This window comes from Wyeomyia smithii, chromosome 1 (genome assembly GCF_029784165.1).
Source record: "Wyeomyia smithii strain HCP4-BCI-WySm-NY-G18 chromosome 1, ASM2978416v1, whole genome shotgun sequence".
In the NCBI taxonomy this organism is placed as follows: Eukaryota; Metazoa; Arthropoda; class Insecta; order Diptera; family Culicidae; genus Wyeomyia; species Wyeomyia smithii.
The window spans coordinates 206,267,875-206,287,672 of record NC_073694.1 but is presented as its reverse complement, the minus strand read 5'-3'; the positions used below and the strand labels follow the sequence as shown (position 1 = coordinate 206,287,672).

At 36.1% G+C, this 19,798-nt stretch overlaps 1 long non-coding RNA gene across 1 annotated transcript in view; it reads left to right on the top strand.

The window, feature by feature from the left end:
• LOC129733950 (uncharacterized) overlaps positions 1-19,798 on the top strand; it is a 155,491-nt gene that overhangs the window by 94,938 nt on the left and 40,755 nt on the right. Inside the window, exon 3 of the long non-coding RNA XR_008729745.1 lies at positions 7,090-7,158. This is a non-coding gene — a long non-coding RNA (uncharacterized LOC129733950). The remainder of the gene's footprint in view (positions 1-7,089; positions 7,159-19,798) is intronic.

Genomic DNA, 19,798 nt, shown 5'->3' with positions numbered 1-19,798 from the left:
TCCACAAACGGTGGATCACTGCAAATGAAAAGAATCCCATACTGTAGATGGTTATCGCAATTGTGCTTAATGAAACATCGCAATAAAACGCAAACATAAATTAAGGCATATACGAAACACAAATTAAATTTATGCTAAAAAATAATGTGACAAATTCATCGCCATTTATTTCAAATTTGGTGATAATTGAATTATACCATAACGATCAATAAAAAAATTTAATATTAGAACTCCCTGCTTTGGTCGAAAAAATGCGTTCCTACTCAATACTAGCCGGATATGCCATTTTCAACGGGTAATTTTGCGATTTTTTATTTGGAATTTGGTGATGATGTCAATTAACACCATTAACGATTATCGTTTGAAAATCGAATCAGAAATAAATTTTCCAATTTCTACCCTGGCTGACAAAAATGTAACCCTCTTCATTTGTAGTCTGAAAAATAATTTCGAATGATCAATCAGGGCATTTCAGGACTTACCTCAAACTGATGTATGAAATGTCATTCAGTTTTGAAGATGATAAAAAATAAAAAAAACCATTAAAAATTGGAACAAAACAACGGTTTACCATAATATAGAACTTTTATCAGAGTTTGGTATAGAAGAATAGCACGATTGGTCAATTGAGTCGTTTGTACTACTAAGAAAGAAAAATAATTTGGTAACGCATATGTTAAATATGCATTCCAACTGTTCCGGAAAGCTATGTGTTGGTTACCGCACAATACATAAAGTGTACAAGCAACTGCGAATCCTAAACTATGGCATGATGTGAGTCCACCGGGTAACATTTTTTATAGCATCAAGCGGGTGGCACTGATGCTTATTAACGGTACACTTCGATGCCTGTCACGTTTATGTTAGTTTTAAAACGCTTCGAAACTGGCGTTTGAATTATATGTTTAATTGCTTATGACTTCACAGTTGTCCGTACATTGTTTCGCCACACCGCAGAAGTTGGTTTATTTTTTGGTGATAAATTTATACGAACGAAGAATCGCCGAATTAGTTTTTATCATTGTTATTGAACTCAAATTGCAGAAATTTTCAAATAATAATTTTTACTCCATTCGTTTTCAAAACAGATCTGCGCTGAAAGTCAATATAGATATTGACAGTTTTCATTCCTACCATTCCATTACAGTTGTTGGTTTCGATGCTCTCGAATGGAGCACCACTCGAATTTTAGAGAAGATTCCACCAAAAAATTAATAATGTTAAAACAAGTTTGAATTGCCATTTGCTCGGTCGAAAGCATAAACACAACACTGTACATATATAAAAGGCCACTCTGCTCGCCCATGGGATCGATCCGGCAAGAGCGTGTAGGAGAAATTTAATCTATATATCCAGCGGACGCTTGACGCAAATAGCAGCAGCCCACCCAACACTACCGGGATGAAAGGGCCACGCGGATTAGGCTAAAGGGCGAGAGGAAAAGGACTCTTATATAAAAGTTTATACGCATCAGCTATCTCTCTGGTCTCTGCTGTGTGCTATAGCGAGCAGTGGGTAAAAGTTTTTCTCCGCTTTTCCAATTATATTTTCCCATGCGCGGTTGCAGACTCGTCCCATGCCGCATCGAGGAGCTTAAGTTTTGGAATGAAATTTCATAACCTAATATCAAAAACATCTTTGTTTCGCTCGTCACCATTCCACCTCGCATTCCGCTATCCGGTTCCGGTTCGTTTTTGCGGTGGAATCTATGTGAAAAGTATCCGAAAACTAATATTGGGAAGCTCAGTTTTTCGCTTTTTCGTTTTGCGGTGAACGTGACCGATTGGCAAAGAAGTCAAACAGCATTGGCAAAGCGGCGAAAAGGCCGTCGGGTGGGAATGATTTTCAGTTTGTAACAGTTGCAAGAAAGGAGGCAGGCACGTGGAAAATGGAAAAGATGAACCGGTGGAATTTCTTTTACATATCAAATTTAATATTGGATTAAAGTTTGTTCTTCTCTTCGAAAATGCTTGCCAATTTACCGGGGTGTCTACACTGTTGATGATTGTTGTCTAATGGCTTATTCTTTGGTTACCGGTTTCTGATTCTTTTTTTTTCGTATAAATAAATGTTTAAATAAATGTTTCGCTTCATCATGAGATAATTTTTTAGGCAGACCATAAACTGATTGATAAGATTATAAACATTGCCGAGTTCTTCTGCAAGAGTTTATGAAAGTATGTTGAAAGTATTGTTTTAACTACCCTTTAACGAATTGTTGGATATACCAATAAAATATCAAACTACAGCTATATTTCCGGCTCTGCGAAATCGATCCGATCAAGTTCGAGGGCACAGGCATCCGATCGTGGTGAAATACGACCGAAACAAGTTTTCTTACTCACTTTCCAGACCGGATTTTGATTTGATCCGATTGTTCTTCCCCGCTGAGTATAGTAGTTTTGCAATCCCTGTCATTTTGAATCCATTTTGCTCGAACAAACTGGCCTAATGAGATCTTTTTTTTTCTGTCTTTCCCATTGAGCTTAAAAGACGGTCCGAACGGTATGGATCTTCCGCTGGTGAATATTCCAAAACAGTTTAAATTCAAAGTCATTGTTTCGCGCCGGATGCTATTAACTATAGAAGTGTTTCCTATACCTGGCAGTTTCTTGATGATTGTTATCTGTTCATGTGAACAAATCATGATTTCACCCTTTAATGGTGAAGCAATTATTGACTATAAAAATATTTGACAGCGTTTCTAAAGTGGTTCTAAAATGGATGTCGCAGGATATCGTAGATCGCATACAGATCGAAATCTATGAAATATTTTAACATTTGTCGTCTATATTGCTGTTTTATATTACAGTAACATTTTGCTTTGCACTTTGCGAACACCTTAGTCCATTTCTTTTCGCTTTCCGAAAGGACTGGTGTACCTTCATGCTGTTCAAACCTCCGGACTTAAGAAGAAACTTTGGTGCATTTATTTTAAATCGTAAAATATCATATTAAAATCCAATAAAATAAAAAAATTCTCCGTAGGACCGGTTTTGGCAACGTCTCGCATCCACATGTTTATATTTACTTGACCTAACCTGACCAACCTATTAGTTCCCCGCTGCAACACCAATGGTCTTTCACCTAACACAGCTCCAGGCCTCGAAGGAGAAAGGGGAAAACGGTCCGCCATTCAGTTGTTTATAAAAATCACATAAAATGGAAATTATTATTGCTTGCCGAATCAATTTATGCTGTCGTTTGCGGGTCTCGCAGCAGCGGCAAATCCACGTCGATGAAGCTTTTTTTGGGGAGATTTTAGATTAAATTAAAATTTATGTATAAAATATGTCGTTAAATTCTCAATCGCTGGGGCTCGGTGCAACAGTTCTCGAAGCGGAGGATCTGGAGGTGACAGATATATAGCAATGTAAAATTGATCCCACTAGTGTTCCACAAAGCTTTTTTTCCCCGACCGAATTCGAGCAGCTAAAGGGTTTTGAATGTTCGTGGTGTACTAAAAAGTATTATTTATGCTGTAGTTCGATATTCAGTATCTGATGCGTCAGCTTAAAGGATTTGCAATAGATTTTTTTAGTAAGCATGTAGTGATTTTTCACATTATCATTACCATTCCACATAAATTACAAGAAATGTTTGCGATCTTGTAGATTGTGTTTTCACAAGATATGGATTATAGTAGGAAAATTAATAAAGCGCAGTGAGTTTAAAAAAAACTTGATTATAATATGAAGATAAAACACATTAACGAGATTGTATGACAAACGTTACATTGTTGCACCGTTGGTTGAAATTCCCTAGAAAACTAGAAGCGTGTCTGTTTCATGCAGAAACGTTCACCACATGCAAGAGCACATCATATTTTCAACTTTTTATCACTCGACTCTCAAGTAATATTAATTCATGAATTTATGAGTGGATGGATAATTTTACGGTAGAGACGGTAGTAATAAAATTAATCTTTCAAACCTTTACTACAACAAAAAAATAACAAATGAAAACTATTTTTTTCTCTTTACTAAATGCCTTATCCAAGGCCAAACTATTATTTGGGACTTAGGAGTGGACAATGGTATGTTGATACCAGAAACATTACACGTCATGTTATCGTTTGTCTTGTCAACTGGAAAGTTGTATCACCGTACGCAGCTCACGTTTCCTTACTTCGTGGCGTTCTCAAATATCGTTTCGGATGCAAACGGTTTATCGCTCCTATAAATATTTACCTACCTACCGCCCAATTCTGCTTTTCGTTATGATTCACTGGCGTCATATGTGAGTTTCCATTTCTCTAGCGGATTTCGAGCTGAGCATAGGGGGTTCAGAATTTTTCGGTTTAACAGAATATTGGAAAAAATGGAATACATATTCGATATCTTTCTCCATTTGAAACGAGAGAAAAATGTTTATTTTTTCTTTTGGAACTTACACATTTTGTTCATTTTCTACGGATCTGCCTCATTTGCAAAAAAAATATATAGCGTGTAAAAGCTTAGTTGTATTGTCGCTAAGAACATGCTAGGTGAATTACTCACAATAGGTTCTGCCCGCTTCGAACGGTACTTGGTGGAATCTGTTTCGCTACAACACGGTTGATGGGTTTGAACAAAACGACCTTCTGCCAATGTATCGAAATAGGTCTATTTTTCTAAAGCACCTAGCTATATTCCATCCCCCAAAACTTTATACCCAGCCTGCGGCGTTTGTCTGTCACATATTTTATTCTTTTTAATAGGCCCGTCGTCCTGCCGGATGGCAGCTGGGGCGGTGCTGAGCCAAAAGGAATATATATTCCTATGAATACCACGTGTTCCCACTGCTTGATATCGATATTTTGGCCTCCCGATATTTCCGCTGATGTGAAGAAAATGGAAATGAACACGTGCTCTGCATCAACGTTATTTTTGCGAAGGAAGCGAAAACTTCTTTGCGACTGGAAATCTTCCGGTTTTTCGCCTGCAATATTCTTAATGGTAAATGGGATTAACCGTCAAGCTTTTACATAATCCAACTAATTACAGACTTTCTTACCTTATGGAGCAAAAAGTCAAACTTTGAACGACAAACAATCTTTCTCATTCTCTCCACCAGATTAGGTAAAATTCGATTTCCCTCGGGAGGAGATTAGGTCAACCCCTGGCGAAACACCAAAATAATCTTGGAGTACATTTGACAGGCTTGTTTATTCCACAGTTTTAAATTAGCATATTAAAATTATAATATTTTCTTGATGGCGTTGCGTTTTTCAGAGGTCGTTCACTCTCTCGCAGATTCAATTTCCACCACCACGTCAGAAGAAAAGCCCCGCTAGCTGTCGGAATGTCTTTCGCAAACTGGTTTTCTCTGTCTCTGAGCGAATTCCATTAATATTTTTACCGTTCTGTGGCACGGTGCTCGGCAAACTAGGCCTTTATTTGGGGTTCTTTTAATAACAAGGACTGCAGACTTGGCACTTGATTTGGCCGGGAAAAAGGAGAAACGAGTCACCTTGCTTGGGACTGCTAAGGACGAAAATCGCCAAACCAACAAGCTTTTTCTTCTAATTGCGCCTTTTTGCTTTAATCTCGTTTTTGGTTACATTTTGTTTCACTTTTTTTCGACCAGATTAGTATTTAATAAGACTGCTGAAAAATTAAATTTAGAAAATAGGTAAACTAGCGAGTGAGTAACAAACATTGTGCATGAAAAGTTATCATACTTAAGCGTTTTTATTTGGTTGTTTTCCGCTGATGCTAGAAAAATAATTAAATATTTCATCCCAACACTACATTCTCGTTGCAATTCCTGTAGTATATCGATTGAGCGTGAAACGATTAGACATCCTCTGACTTACTGGTTTCGTCACTAACCTATCCAAACATGCTTCGGCTGGACCCGCTTTCTGCCTTCTGACGGAATGAAAAAAGGGCCGCACCAACGATGCACTCCAGTGCAATAAAGATGAAACTGAGTACATTTGCTGACAGGCTTGTTCGTCAAATGCTTTCTTTATTCTGTACTTTCTCTGGTACAGCCTGTGCCTTGATTCAACGATTTTTTGTGGGTGCTATAAAGTTAACGATTATATCGTAAAGCGGAAAGAAACTTTGTTTGTGTTTTACGGTAGGATTGTCGATGCACCTCCTAGCCGTGTTCCTAGGAAATCAACTCTTTACCTCTGACACCTTTGAGCCAGCAGAATTTTGTGTTTTAGGTTTAGGAGAATCCTTTCCTTCAGAAAACTGCGTCAACCGAATGACACAACGGGTTGTAAATCAAAGTTGTTTTGGTTATCGCGAGTACCTGAGAATAGACCTGAACGAAATTGCACATTTTCTATCAGGCAGCGACCGATTTTCGTCTCTGCACTAGAGGCAATTCTATTGAGTTCGAACAGGGAACACACCCTGCGTGGCTGCACAGCGTAGAAGGGAAAGTGTTCACTTTACGCATATTTAACCCTTTCTTTGCTTTTTTATGCAAGAGAATAAAAGGACCTTGGAAAGAGAAAGTTTTCAGTAAGTTACGTGTTTGGAATATTTGGCAAATGTGAATCGGAACAAAATACTGGTGAAGCTGATCATTCGAGCCTAGAAAAAATGAGACTTTCAGCAGCACAACAAAAAATCCGTTCCAGTGCCTGTATTTCCACGCCCGGTGTGTGCTTTAAAATTTAATTTACAAAATTATGTTTATTTTATACTGAATGATAAGGCCAGCAAAAATTCCACTACGAACTGGGTCCTATCAAGATAACGCCGCAGAGAAGCACTGAAAAACGGTACGAAAGAAACAAGGCTTTCCCGTCTTTCGGAGCACAGAAGGCAAACGAAGTTCGATACCACGAGATGGCTGCTTCGTATATTTCGGTCTATTTTAACAAAGGGGATTTTTATAGAAAGGACAAAATTGATTTCTTTTATCGAGTAATGTTTATCTTGAATCAAATTCGAACATGCTCATACAAAGACTAAAAAAGCGTTGCAAAAAAACCTTTCACATGGGTCTTGAAATATAACAGCCCTCTTGGTTTTCCAATTTATTTTTCATTGCTGTGGATAGTTTTTTATTTCGTTTTAACTATGAGTTGATTAGAAAACTGCTTAGTGAAAATTATGAATACTAATTAAATTTTTGTATTTTCAGATTCGTTCACATGCGCAAGCTGTGAAAGTGCTCTCGTGCAAATCGTACATTCCTTTTGTGGATTACTAGGTAAGTGATTCGGGAACCTATCAAACTATATTGATATGAAATAAGCTATTAACTGAAAATATTACTTGGAGACCATTTGTTTTATGATAAAAAAATCTCTTCTTCCCCTGTAATTCACTCAGTCGGTGTCGACAGGACGGCATTTTTTCCAGCTTCCAAGATCTTGGTGCTAATCATGCCGTCGACATCTGCAACACAATGTTCGTCACGTTGATATGTGTTTGCCTAGTGTGGGCGTCGAATGTCGTTGTATAATCAAACGTGCCACCGAAATATTCGATACGTGCTTCACCGTTCTATGAGGCCCCCGATTCACTCACCGAAAGGCGACGCGACGTACCGACGACATACTGGACATGCGTCCAGGATCCCTTCCTGTGCAAATAAAATCTTTCCCACTTTATTGCTTGATAGACCTGTGGTCATTCCGTTCATTTACCAAAGTGGCACGTTTCATCCACGTACGCCGTTGGAGAAGATTTATATTAAAACATTTTGTTTTTCTTCTTCAAGACACAATGGCGATTACTTCGGGGTCATATGTCCTGAATCCTGCTTTCGATTCGTTGTCCGTAATCTAATAAAAACTGGACACGGGTTGGTGCTTCGTTCAGGTTGAAATTTTATTAAATTTCTCAGCATATTGTCCGGTGATGCTAATCCACTTAATTTCGATTGGTCTCATTTCTAATTCATTCATCTGAACGCTGCTCCACGAAAACATCTTTGTCAAAATCACGGCCCCTGGTTCGTTCGATCGATCGATACCCGAAAGCCATTTGCAAAGCTTGGATGTGAGTGTGAAGGTTTGGTGTCCCCATCTGCAGTTCGTGTGGAATTAGTTTAATCGTGCAGAAGTTTTTGCCGTTATTCTTGGGTTAGGGTGGTATTCCATTTTGATTTTGTTTTCTTAAAAACCTTAGTGCTTTAGGCGACGCAAATAGTTCAGAGGAAGTTGAGCATGTACGTAAACGGCAGTTGCTGGCACCATTAACGCCACCCTAATTGACACGTGGAGTGTGAAAAGGTAAGCATGCATTGCCATCATCAAACCAGATGCGACACTCATTAGAATATACCTTGAGCAAAAACTCATTTCTTGTGTCGCATATTTTGGGGCTCAGTAGTAACCAGAAAAAGAGGAAAAGATAATTATAGCGGCGGATGTCAGGATTATTTGGCCAAAAATCGATTCCATTAAAAGCACCGCCAATTAGAATAAATAAAAATTAGATATTCTTTGTCACTCTTGAAGCGACAACTCCCCTTGGAAATTGCTTTCCACGGATTTCAAGGGCATTAGGATTACATTCTCCAAATTACCTAGTTTCAACTAGAATGGGGAAAAATTTCGGTTTCGCTCTACAGTTTTTTTTGAAGTAGAATACTTCTCTCAGGAAGTTCGGCTACATAGGGATGTGAAATGAAAATCTAAAACCGAAAAAAGTGAAAAATATGTCCAATTTCAAATGCTAATAAATCGGTTAGTATTCAATGGATTTCCTTCGTTCTTGCAGCAATAGATTGGAAAATCTTCTAAGATTCTTCCCAAAATAAGATAATTGTAATTTTATTATTCGAACTATTGTACTATTGAAAATCCTTAAGCCTTGTCAAAACACAAAATTCGACCTATGATTGGTGGTTATACGATTGCTTTCCCAAGCACGGTCGGCAGAGTTATGGACCTAGTAAATTGGGATTGCATAATTTTGCCTATACAACAGGGGCGACTCGTGGCTGTTGAACCTACCTGTTCAACTGAAACTCTGGGAAATAACTACAATTTTATCCGCGAAAAAAAGCAAGTAATTCCCAACAAAAAAAAAACAAATTCCCTTTGTTACTATTTAAGAATAAACTGAAAAATAAGAAAATAATACCATGAATTTGGATTTAAGATTCATTTTTTTGCCTGACGTCCCCATGTGCATTGCACAGGTTGCACCTATGGACGAGTCGCCCCTGCTATATAAGAACTTCATCAGATAATAAACAGACATTTCATCGGATATTAAATTGAACAACAAAAATTTGAAGAACAAAAATGAATATTTGAAGAGTTAATATTTTCTCGTTTTGCGCTATAATCCAAAGTTAATTATCTTCATCTACATGCATACTCTGATTATTATTACGTGTTACGTGCGTCGCTTAGTGTTTGGCTACGGTTATGCAGAACGCAAATAACGGCGCGATGCGATTCGTCAAGAGGAAATGTATTGAAATGTATAGCTCTACTTCGCCTTAAAAGAGCTGTACATTTCACCACGGTAAGGCGAATCGCATCGCGCCATCATTCGCGTTCTGCATAACCGTAGCCTTCGTTCCGTTCCCGTTTAATGATGTCGTATTAAATGTGCATATTACAATTCGGCAGCACTTCAACTTCTCATTTGCACAAAATTTCAAAATATTCAATGAACTTCATTCAAAATATCAAACAAAAAGAAACTACAATACTGCCAATGAACGGTCAACGTTTATTTACTAGAAAAAATGACTGACACGCAAGCAGCCGAGTTATCTTCCTTGTAAAAGTATTCTACTTCAACCTTGCGGTCGTGGCTTTGCATACAACCTTCCTGTGATTTTTCTAACGAAAACTTGAATAATCTATTAATATGCAAACAAGATTTTTGTCATTTGCTGAATATTTGATACGTTCGTGCGATAGAGAAAATGTAACGATGGTTGGGGCACAGGAGTGCAATTGTGTCTGTATGTGTGTGTGTATGTAAACGATTGAACCCAAGTTTCGATTTTCGAGGCTGCGAGCTGTAAGTTAGGAAGTGGTGACATAATGGCGCAGCTGATGGTGCGGTGCGGCACGGAAGGCGACATTTGGTATCTGAAATTGAGTCTGAAATTCCATCAAAAAAGGTTTTTTGTTCGTTGTGTGTCCCCGATTCTATGAATCGGGGGAAAATTTCTCCACCAACGTAAGCTAAGGAACCACGGCAATCATAATCATTGGGGATGATAACATATTCAAACCCTTGCCAGGTCCTTTTATAAAACCCAACCATAGCCGAAAGCCGAACAAACAAAGAAATAGAAAGCATAAAATTTGTAATTCTAATTTCGTTCTGAGAGTAGGATCGCAGCCTTTCGTTGTAGATGGGCATCGATTTTGGGGATCTCAGGGCAGCAAACTAAATGAAAAAAGATTCGCAGGAATTGAATTGGATAATGGCTCCCAGTGGCAATCAAAAATGGAAACGTTAGCGTTGCTTTAGAAAATTGCTTTTTTCAAGTTTGCTGAACCTACCTTCTGTTGTGGACCATTCCGTGGAACGCCCACAATAGTTAAAGCATTCCGAACGAGAACTAAAGCTTGTGGCGCTTCTAACGATGATGGATGGATGAGTCCTTCAGTGAGCATTTATGAACCACAAAGAAGTTGTGTTGTTTTTTTGCATGAGAAACAACAGATGGTCCGCTACCATGGAATATGTTAATGCTTTTTTATTTAAATGAACCACTTTGAGTTGGCTCCTGTATTCTGATACCGCTACACGGCTGTAGCTGGTTGAAAATCAGACAAAAATAATTTATTAATTCTACTGCTTTGTGCTGAAATTGGGATTCATAAATAAATTTCCAGCCGTTCTTGGGTTCCGCCTGGGCATTGATTCTGATAATGAAAATGCACTAAGATGGCTGGAATAAATTTCACGGACCGGTGAAATTCTTACAAATTGCTTCAACAACATTAAGTTTTCAGTAATGTGCAGATATGTTTGCACCTTCTAGTAAAGCATTGAGAAGAAAAGGGAGAAATAAAAATCAAACTATATGTGAACCATTAATAATAATACGGTGGCATTCTAAAATTAAAAGAAAATTGTAAACCTACACCTCACAACCATTAGAGCGAAAATAAGTGTAAATGTTGTTTGCAAATAGTAAAATATATCATCTGGAATTTCTACGCAGTTTGCTGAAACATGAAAACACTCTATTCACGTTCGATATTGACTCTACGTGATTTCATTTCTTATTTTCTGCACTCCGATGATAGGTCGAGTCGCACATTGCACCACACCATCATCATTCTTCATCCAAGAGCAGCGTAACGCTAATGCAACGTGGTAGGAGGAAAACGAAAATAATACAATCAGAATTGCTCTCGAGGGTGTAATCTGAGACATCTGACATTATCGAATAGTAATTTAAGCTAACATTCAATAACAGTTTATTTTGGGAACGAAGGCTCATGTATCTCAGCTGGAGTAGGTGCTTACAGATTGCTGCCCCTGGCAAAACGACGAAACTAGTTTAGGTAGAGTCCGTTAGTTTTTAATCCATGTTTAAACCTTTTCAAGCATACAAATCATTTAAACTGTTGACAAACATTAACCGTAATTGTTGAAAAATTGCGTCGGTTATAATTCTCCCAAGAAAAATGAGTAAACTCCTCTTTTTCAACCTACCTAAATGCGATGGGTTATAACCGGCAAAACCTCAAGCGAAGATAAAACATATGCAATAACTGTCAACCATAATTTGAATGGCATAACGTAAACATCTTCGGAGGTCCCACCACAAATATGTACGTGTGCTCTGCCCTTTTTGCTTTGTGCACTTTCCCGATTAGCTGTTGATACCGTATTGACAAATAGCAGTGATTGTTACTATAAACATCTTGCATCCTTTGTGTGAAATTTTCTTGAGGAAAGTAAATTATCCGGCTCGTTGATATTGCATTGCAGGCAACAAACGAAAAAAGTTATATAAAATTACATGTTTATGACATCCAAAAGTACACTGTGACAGTTACTAAATCGAGGAAAAACTCTTCTGCCTGCCTTATATTCCCGCCGTTCTGCAGCTGACAATCCTGGTTTGTATCTGGGGAATGTCTATAGCGCACTTTTCCAGGGGACAACACAAAATATTTCATGAGCAGCTCAAGTTTCGTTTTTCTTGACTTTGATATATGCACCGCTATATGACTTGCGGTGAAGGGAAACTGTTCAATTGGTGTGAAAAGGGCACAGTTTGTTTCGATCGAAAATTTGTCAAAATTGATATATGACTTATGACCAATTTAAAGCTGCCTTTCACACGCAATATCGTGATGCTACGTAAAAAAATAGTTGCCATCTGTTGCGTTTGATCTGTCTTAGAGACGATTTTGATCATCATTGCTTTTGCGGTGAAAAAAACTTATTTACAAACTTCACAACAACTGCTTAGTTTTATAGCAGTATTCAAATAAGGCGTGTTACCAAACACATTTCGAAGCAAGAATATAATCTTTGCCAACGCTGTTCACTGTTCTCTTTCTAAGTAATGTCGTGGCGAAGTGGAACGAGTTTGAAGTTATTAAATTTATAAAATAATCATAACTGATATGGAAGTGGAGTGTTTCCACCGAACATAAATGAGGGGAAAGGATATGCGACGGGGATTAGACAGTGAAATGGGCTCTAATACAACGGAGGAAAAACACAGTTGCTCTGTGGTACGTGGATAGATTACAATTTGTCCCAACACAAACTTTTAGAAGTTCATAGTAATTCCTATTCGTTTTTTTTAGATTCAAGATTAGAGGAATTGTTTAAAATTAAACAATATGCCAATGTATTGCAGGTAGTGTGATTCTTACTGTGTCATAATTTCATAATTTGCCATACTATCTGCAAGTTCTTAATATATTAGCTTCAACAGAGAACGGCAAAAACATTTATAATTTAGCCTATCCAGCATATCGATATTTCTGGCCGGCCGAGCGACGGCAGTTCACAAAACCACCGTCTTCGTCATCCATGTTCTCGTTTTGTTCACCGGTCGGTCGGCTACCATGGCGACTGTTCTGCTCTAAATCCATATTTTTTTTTGCTTTTCTCATTTTGCGGCACCCTTGGTTAGCTTTCTCTTCCGCAGACTCAAACGCAACCCCTCGCAGTAAGCGTCTGCTCGTTTCGATCGCCCTCTAGAACGTCGCCTATTTTCTCTTCTCTGCTTCTTGGACTGTTACGTTGGCAATTTGACGGCGCAATCTCTCTCTCTCTCTCTCTCTTTCTTCTGTGTTCTTTTTCTACTCTATGGAAACGATGACGGCCATGTTTAAAATTATTGCATTTTTCGTTTTACTGGTTGGCTTTTCCTGTTTTGAAATAAAATGATATAGGCAATATAATTGTTTCGATTTTTGTTTCCGATTGTGATCATTATGAAATGTTGTCTGGTTGATGACCAAAAACTCACGCACGAATCTCACAAAATATTCAGCACCAGTTGCTGTAGTTCATTCACATGAATCGTGTACAATTACACTTCAGACACATCATTCGAAGCAATGTATAAAAAAGCAAACGCTTTGTCTATCATTGTATACAAGCAATTAAGTATTGCTTGCTTATCGGCTAGGAAACACGTTAATTTAATGTTACTTTTTCTTTCCTCAATCATTATCTTTTTCTTTACTTGCCCGCGAATTTTCAAATATGCCAATAAATTATTTCAATAATAATTTGTTCAAACTTGTTCAGGATGTAATAGGTAAGGCGTTTATTTCCAACAAGAATCGAACAAATTTTGGTTGCGAGTGGCTTTTTGGTGCAAACAATTCAACCAAGCTAATTTGGAGCACAACCGCAAACACAATTAGCAGCGGCCACGAATCTGAGAATGGTTTTCAAACGGAAAAGCTTGTTAATTTCATTATATCAGGTCGAGAAAACTTTTATGTTTCTATTTCACGTGGGTTTCGTTAGCTACGTTACAAAGTTAGTTACTTTTCGTTGCGAGATTTTCGTTTAATTTGCTTCGTTTTCTTTCTGATGCATGATGTTCTTATGATATCAAATGGTTTCCTGCATTTGAATTTGAAATTCGAGATTGTCTAGCCTATCCGCTGGAAACAGGTTGCCCATTTTGTTTTGACTGGTTGTCCGTGCCCGTTGGTATGTTCTGCATTCTCAAGGGTAAGTAATCAACAGAAATATACGAACATCAAGTGTCTAGTAGCCAGTCAGACAATTACCATTAATTTGATAAATGATAAACTTGGTTTCTTCGGGCTGCCAGCTTTTATCCTCATTTGTTGCGTTGCCTCGGGGGTCGGTTGGTGGCAAACGAATGATGAACAACCTATCAGACGTTCGCCGAGCGAGGAAGAAGCTATTTAGTAGAGAAGGAAGAAAAAGTAAATTCTGAAACTTAGAGATTATACAGTCGTTGCGTGCAGTTTTGGGCTGAGCAGCTGATTTGAAATATATAATTGATGGTTTGAATTATGTGAATCACTCATTCAAGTCAATTCACGGAAATAATCAGTTGAGCTTTCAACTGAATAGACTCATTTCTATGGATTTTCCTTCATTAATTTGAAACTGAACATAGTATGTACTCTGCAGTCCAAAAGCGAAATTAATTTGCCGTTCATTTCAGTGTTTGTTTTCGACTTGTCGCCCAAGCTACTTTCCAGAATAAAAACTTACATTTTCCAGCTGTTTATTATAGTATGACGGTTCTAATTATTTTCGTTAATTGACTTTAAATTGACAAAGCCAAATTGAATCTTATAAATGATGTTTTTACTTTGTGGCTTCATTAACCGAAACGAACTTGACTTAATAGACAAGAGTACACAGAATCGAGTTATTATTAGGAGAGACATTATCATAAAAATCATCATACTGCGAACCACACTATTGATATTTATAATTAAGAAAGATTGTGATTCACAACATTATTGCAAATTGAAACTAGTTTTCGTTATTCTGTAAAATATCATGGAATTCATTTTAAGCCTCGTGCATTACGCAATATGTGAACCGGTTACAAAATGGTGTTAAAACGCCATCGTTATCAAAAGTAGTTGACGCATTCGGACCTTCAATATATCGTTACAATAGTTATTCCTAATCCTCAGGGTAAGCTCTGATTTTAAATTACGAACATTTATTATGATGAATATATAAATATTCAATGCGGAAAGAATAATCAGTAGGTACCAGCTTTGCAAAATAAATTCAGCAGTGTGTGTGTCTTTTGTAGCATTGATTAATTAATCAAGATGAAATATTCTCTCGAAGCCGATGGCTACAATATTCAAAATTGCAAATCCCTACCGTATGACACAAGACTGATAAAATTGAATTTATACAAAAACACAAAACTATTTTATTGTTTCCTGTTCGAAGTTTAGGTGAGAAACCAAAGCTGGTGTCACTTGAGAAGTTGAAAATTTTTACTCCATTTCGATTGATACTCGATCATTTTTAATCATTCTTTAATTTCCAATTTTCATCATCAACGTCGATCTGTCCAAACTAGCTCTCCCACGGAATCAGATATAGCTTATTATAATAGAGCTATTCGTTGTGAGAATGATAAATGAACAAATATAGAATGAACAAAAAATTAAATGGTCGTCGCGTTAACCGACGGCAACATCGAAGTAGAATTCATCCTACCTGAAATTTTCAACTCGAAAACTGCAACATATTTTATACACAAAATTTTAAAGCAAAAATGTGCTCTATTTTGCTGGTCACGTACCAAAATTACAGCAAAAGTAAGACACTCGATGGATACTTTATGATAGGTAGATTGTCATGGACATTGTTGCTACCAACATCTACTATATAAAAATGGAATTCCGTAACGCTTGATCTTATTGATATTATTCCCTCAGTCTCTGAGATGTATAGTACTCATCATCATTTTAAATCGTTCTAAATCAAAACTAATAAGCGGTGACATGTAGGTTTTTTAACATGAAAATGTTCGCTGATGTTCAGGAAAGACATTTGAGAAAAAATAATAGGTATCTAATTACTAAAACTTGATATATTATTCACAAAACTACGTAAAACATGCAAAATTATGACTTTCTGTGTTAAATTTGCCTCTAAATCAAAATTCAGAGCGATGACATATTATTCTTTTTTCACTAAAATGTTTGTTAATGTTCAGGGAAGACATGTGAGGAAAAATAATTAGTATCTGATTACTAAAACTTGAGATATTATTCACAAAACTACGTAAAACATGCAAAGTTATGACTTTTTATACTTAATTCGTCTCCAAATCAAAATTCAAAGCGATGACATGTGATTCTTTTTTCATTAAAATGTTCGTTGATGTTTAAGAAAGACATTTGATGAAAAATAACAGGTATCTAATTACTAAAACTTGAGATATTATTCACGAAACTATGTAAAACAAGCAAAATTATGACTTTCTGTGCTAAATTTGCCTCTAAATCAAAATTCAAAGCGATTACATATGATTCTTTTTCACTTAAATGTTTGTTAATGTTCAGGAGAGCCATTTGAGGAAAAACAATTAGTATCCGATCACTAAAACTTGAGATATTATTCACAAAACTACGTAAAACATGCGAAATTACGACTTTTTATACTTAATTCGTCTGCATATCAAAATTCAAAGCGATGATATGTGATTCTTTTTACATCAAAGTGTTCGTTGATATTTAAGAAAGACATTTGAGAAAAAATAACAAGTATCTGTTTGGTAATCAAACTCGAGATATTCTTCACAAAACTACGTGAAACATGCAAAATCATGACTTTAATGCTGAATTTGCCTCTAAATCAATCGAAGCAGTGATCTGTGATTTTTACTATAATAAAATGTTCATTGTGTTGAGGAAACATATTTTAGGAAAAAATAAAAGGTATCTGATTATTTGAAATTTAAATATTTTCCACAAAACCACATGAAAAATGCAAAACCATATTTTTTTAGGCTCAATTTGTCTCTAAATCAGAATTCGAAGCGATGACATGTCATTTTTTTCAATAAAATGTTCGTTGATATTCAGGAATGACATTCGAGAAGAAATAATAGTTATCTGATAACCGAAAGTAGAGATATTATTCACAAAACTAAGTAAAACATGCAATATCAAGAATATTTTGGCTCAATTTGTCTTTAAATCCAAATTCAAAGCTATGATGTATGATTTTTTTCCATTAAAATGTTTGTTTATGTTCAGGAAAGACTTTTGAGTAAATATAACAGATTTTTGATTACTGAAAATTGAGATATTATTCACAACACTACGTTGAACGAGCAAATTCATGAATATTTAAACTCAATTTGCCTCTAAATCGAAATTCAAAGCTATAATATGTGATTGTTCTTCATTGAAATGTTTGTTAATGTTCAGGAAAGACATTTGAGGAAAAGACATTTGAGGTATCTTATTGCTAAATATTAAGATATTACTTTAAAACCTACGTATGTTTGAAGATGATTTTCTGCATAAAAAAAAAACACTTTAAATTACTCTTTATGAAATTTATATATATTATACGTATAATACATACAAAATTTTGACTTTTTGAGCATGAGCTTAGTTCGCTTGTAATTTTTTTTTTCAATAAAATGTTCCTTCAACATCTGCTAATATTTTCTTGCAGAAGAATTTAGGGTTTAATTTGGTGCGAGTCGAGCAGAAAAAAATTACATTTCTGATGTTTTCGTAGTTTTGTGAATAGTATCACATTACGGGATTCGGAATATTTTTTTACTTTTTCTAAAACTTGGTTTTGGGATATTTGTCTTGAAGAAAGGCCCAATTTCATTGGTTTATTCTTTTTTTTTAAATTCTACGTAGTTAAGTGAATTAAAACGTTAACTTCTTCTCAGACGTGTTCCTTCTTACTTTGTTTTCTTTCTTCTGAAAGTTACATAAAAAGAGGTTTTACTGTGAATAATTGACGAATATCCGGTTATCACCCGAGTGTGGTATATTCGGAACTGTGATGACCCCACACAACATTTTCCAAAATAACGATTTCAGGTTTCAGGAAAATAATCTAAAGTGGTATTTGGCCAACCTTTTCAATACTTCCGAAACTTCCGAACTCCAAATGTCATTTTGAAACCCGAAACGGCGACTTACAGTTCCTGTAGAACATCCCAAAATCACAAAATGCAATCCAATATGGGTATTTCCGTTCTGTGTGTTCTCGGAATGTTAAAGTACTTAAAGTGATGATGGACGTATAAGATGTGAAATATTTTTGAAGTGAGTTGTACTAATAATACAATGAATTATAAAAAATGATTTCTAATTTTGAAACTTTTGATCCCGTGCATCGCCGGGAACGTTCAGCTAGTATTAGATAAGTGATCTTGTTGGTCAGAATGATAGATCAACTGGGAAGTTGTTTGTGTGAATCAGTTTGAAAGTGCTAGTTAAATTTCACATACATGAGGTTGGGCTGGTCCTTTAAGCATAAGGAAATTGTAATAAAATGAATCCGTTGCAGTTTTCGAAAATCGATTGTTTTGTTGTATTGAAGTCCAACTTCTTGAGAAGCTTTTTCCAAATTTCTTAGGAGATTTGAGCAACGGGGAAAAAGTTAGAGCGATTCGAAGCGCGCCTAGTCATGGCTTCGCTGAAACTTTTACGCGATTATCCCGGGATGGTGTTTTTCGAACACTTTTGACTTTACCGTATTCACGATTGTCGAAAAATAACTGAATCGATTTTCTTTTAAATGTTCGTCGGCCCTTGAAATATAATCTTTTTTCTGCACAGTGTACAACTTTGCCGAAAAAAAATGTTAGTACAATTTTCTTTCGTCTGTTAGAACGACTATTAGAAAATTGTATCATTGATGTTATAAAAATTGCTAACCATTGAAAAAATATTTAAATTTTCCGAATTTAACTCAAGCTAAAAGGTGTGTAGCCCATTAAAAAAGTGTTTTTAATATTTCAGTTACTAGTTGTTTCTCTCATTAGTCACCTGATTTACGCTTGACTTAAACAAAATAATTAGGATTTTCTATTTTCAAAACGTCATGATTTTAACGTAAATCATTGTCTCTCATAATGAAGTGTAATAGTTTTTGAATAATTCGCTCGTGTGCGAAGAAATTTTAGTCCCCAAAGATATATGTGATTTTGCGAGAGAAAAGGATCATTCAAAAATAAATTATGCTCAACTTTTTAAGTAAGTTTCTTCTTGAGCGTCTTAGTAGAATGGAATTGAATATTGAGAATAGGTTTGCATTTAATTCTACTACCAAATTTTTGTTTTATCTAATACTCTGATCTTTTGAGAAGCTAATAAGCAATGTTGATTTGTCTGGTCGATAACAAAATTGAAAACCTTCCGTTATTTGTTCGGATTCTTTTCACCTGACCCTTTCCGCTCACAGTGACTCTAAAGCAAGAATTGCAATGACCATATTTTGTCTGAAACAATTTGTTTTGAGTTTTTTATCTAATAAAAGGTTGCGTTTATAATACATTTTCGACCAGGCATACCATATGATACCTAGCTTAAACAATAAAACGTGCACCTGCTTTAGATATCCGTTACAATGAAATATCATATTGGCCAGCATTTGGAGACACACGGAGATGTTTCGAATGTAAACTCTAGATGTTCGAAGTGCAAGGTTCCTCTCTGCATAATAAATGAGAGAAATCGTGTTTCTATATTCAATCAGAAATTAACCTTTTCTTTTTTACTAATGTTTAAAATAGCACTTCATATAGGGTATCTGTTCCATTTTCATTAGGCTTGTCCTACTATCGCCGGGAGAGTTATGAAGCCATAAAGAACTAATCCTTTGCAGGAAGATCTGATAATAGAACAGACGATAATGGAACAGATACCCTAGTTAAATATTTGCGAAAT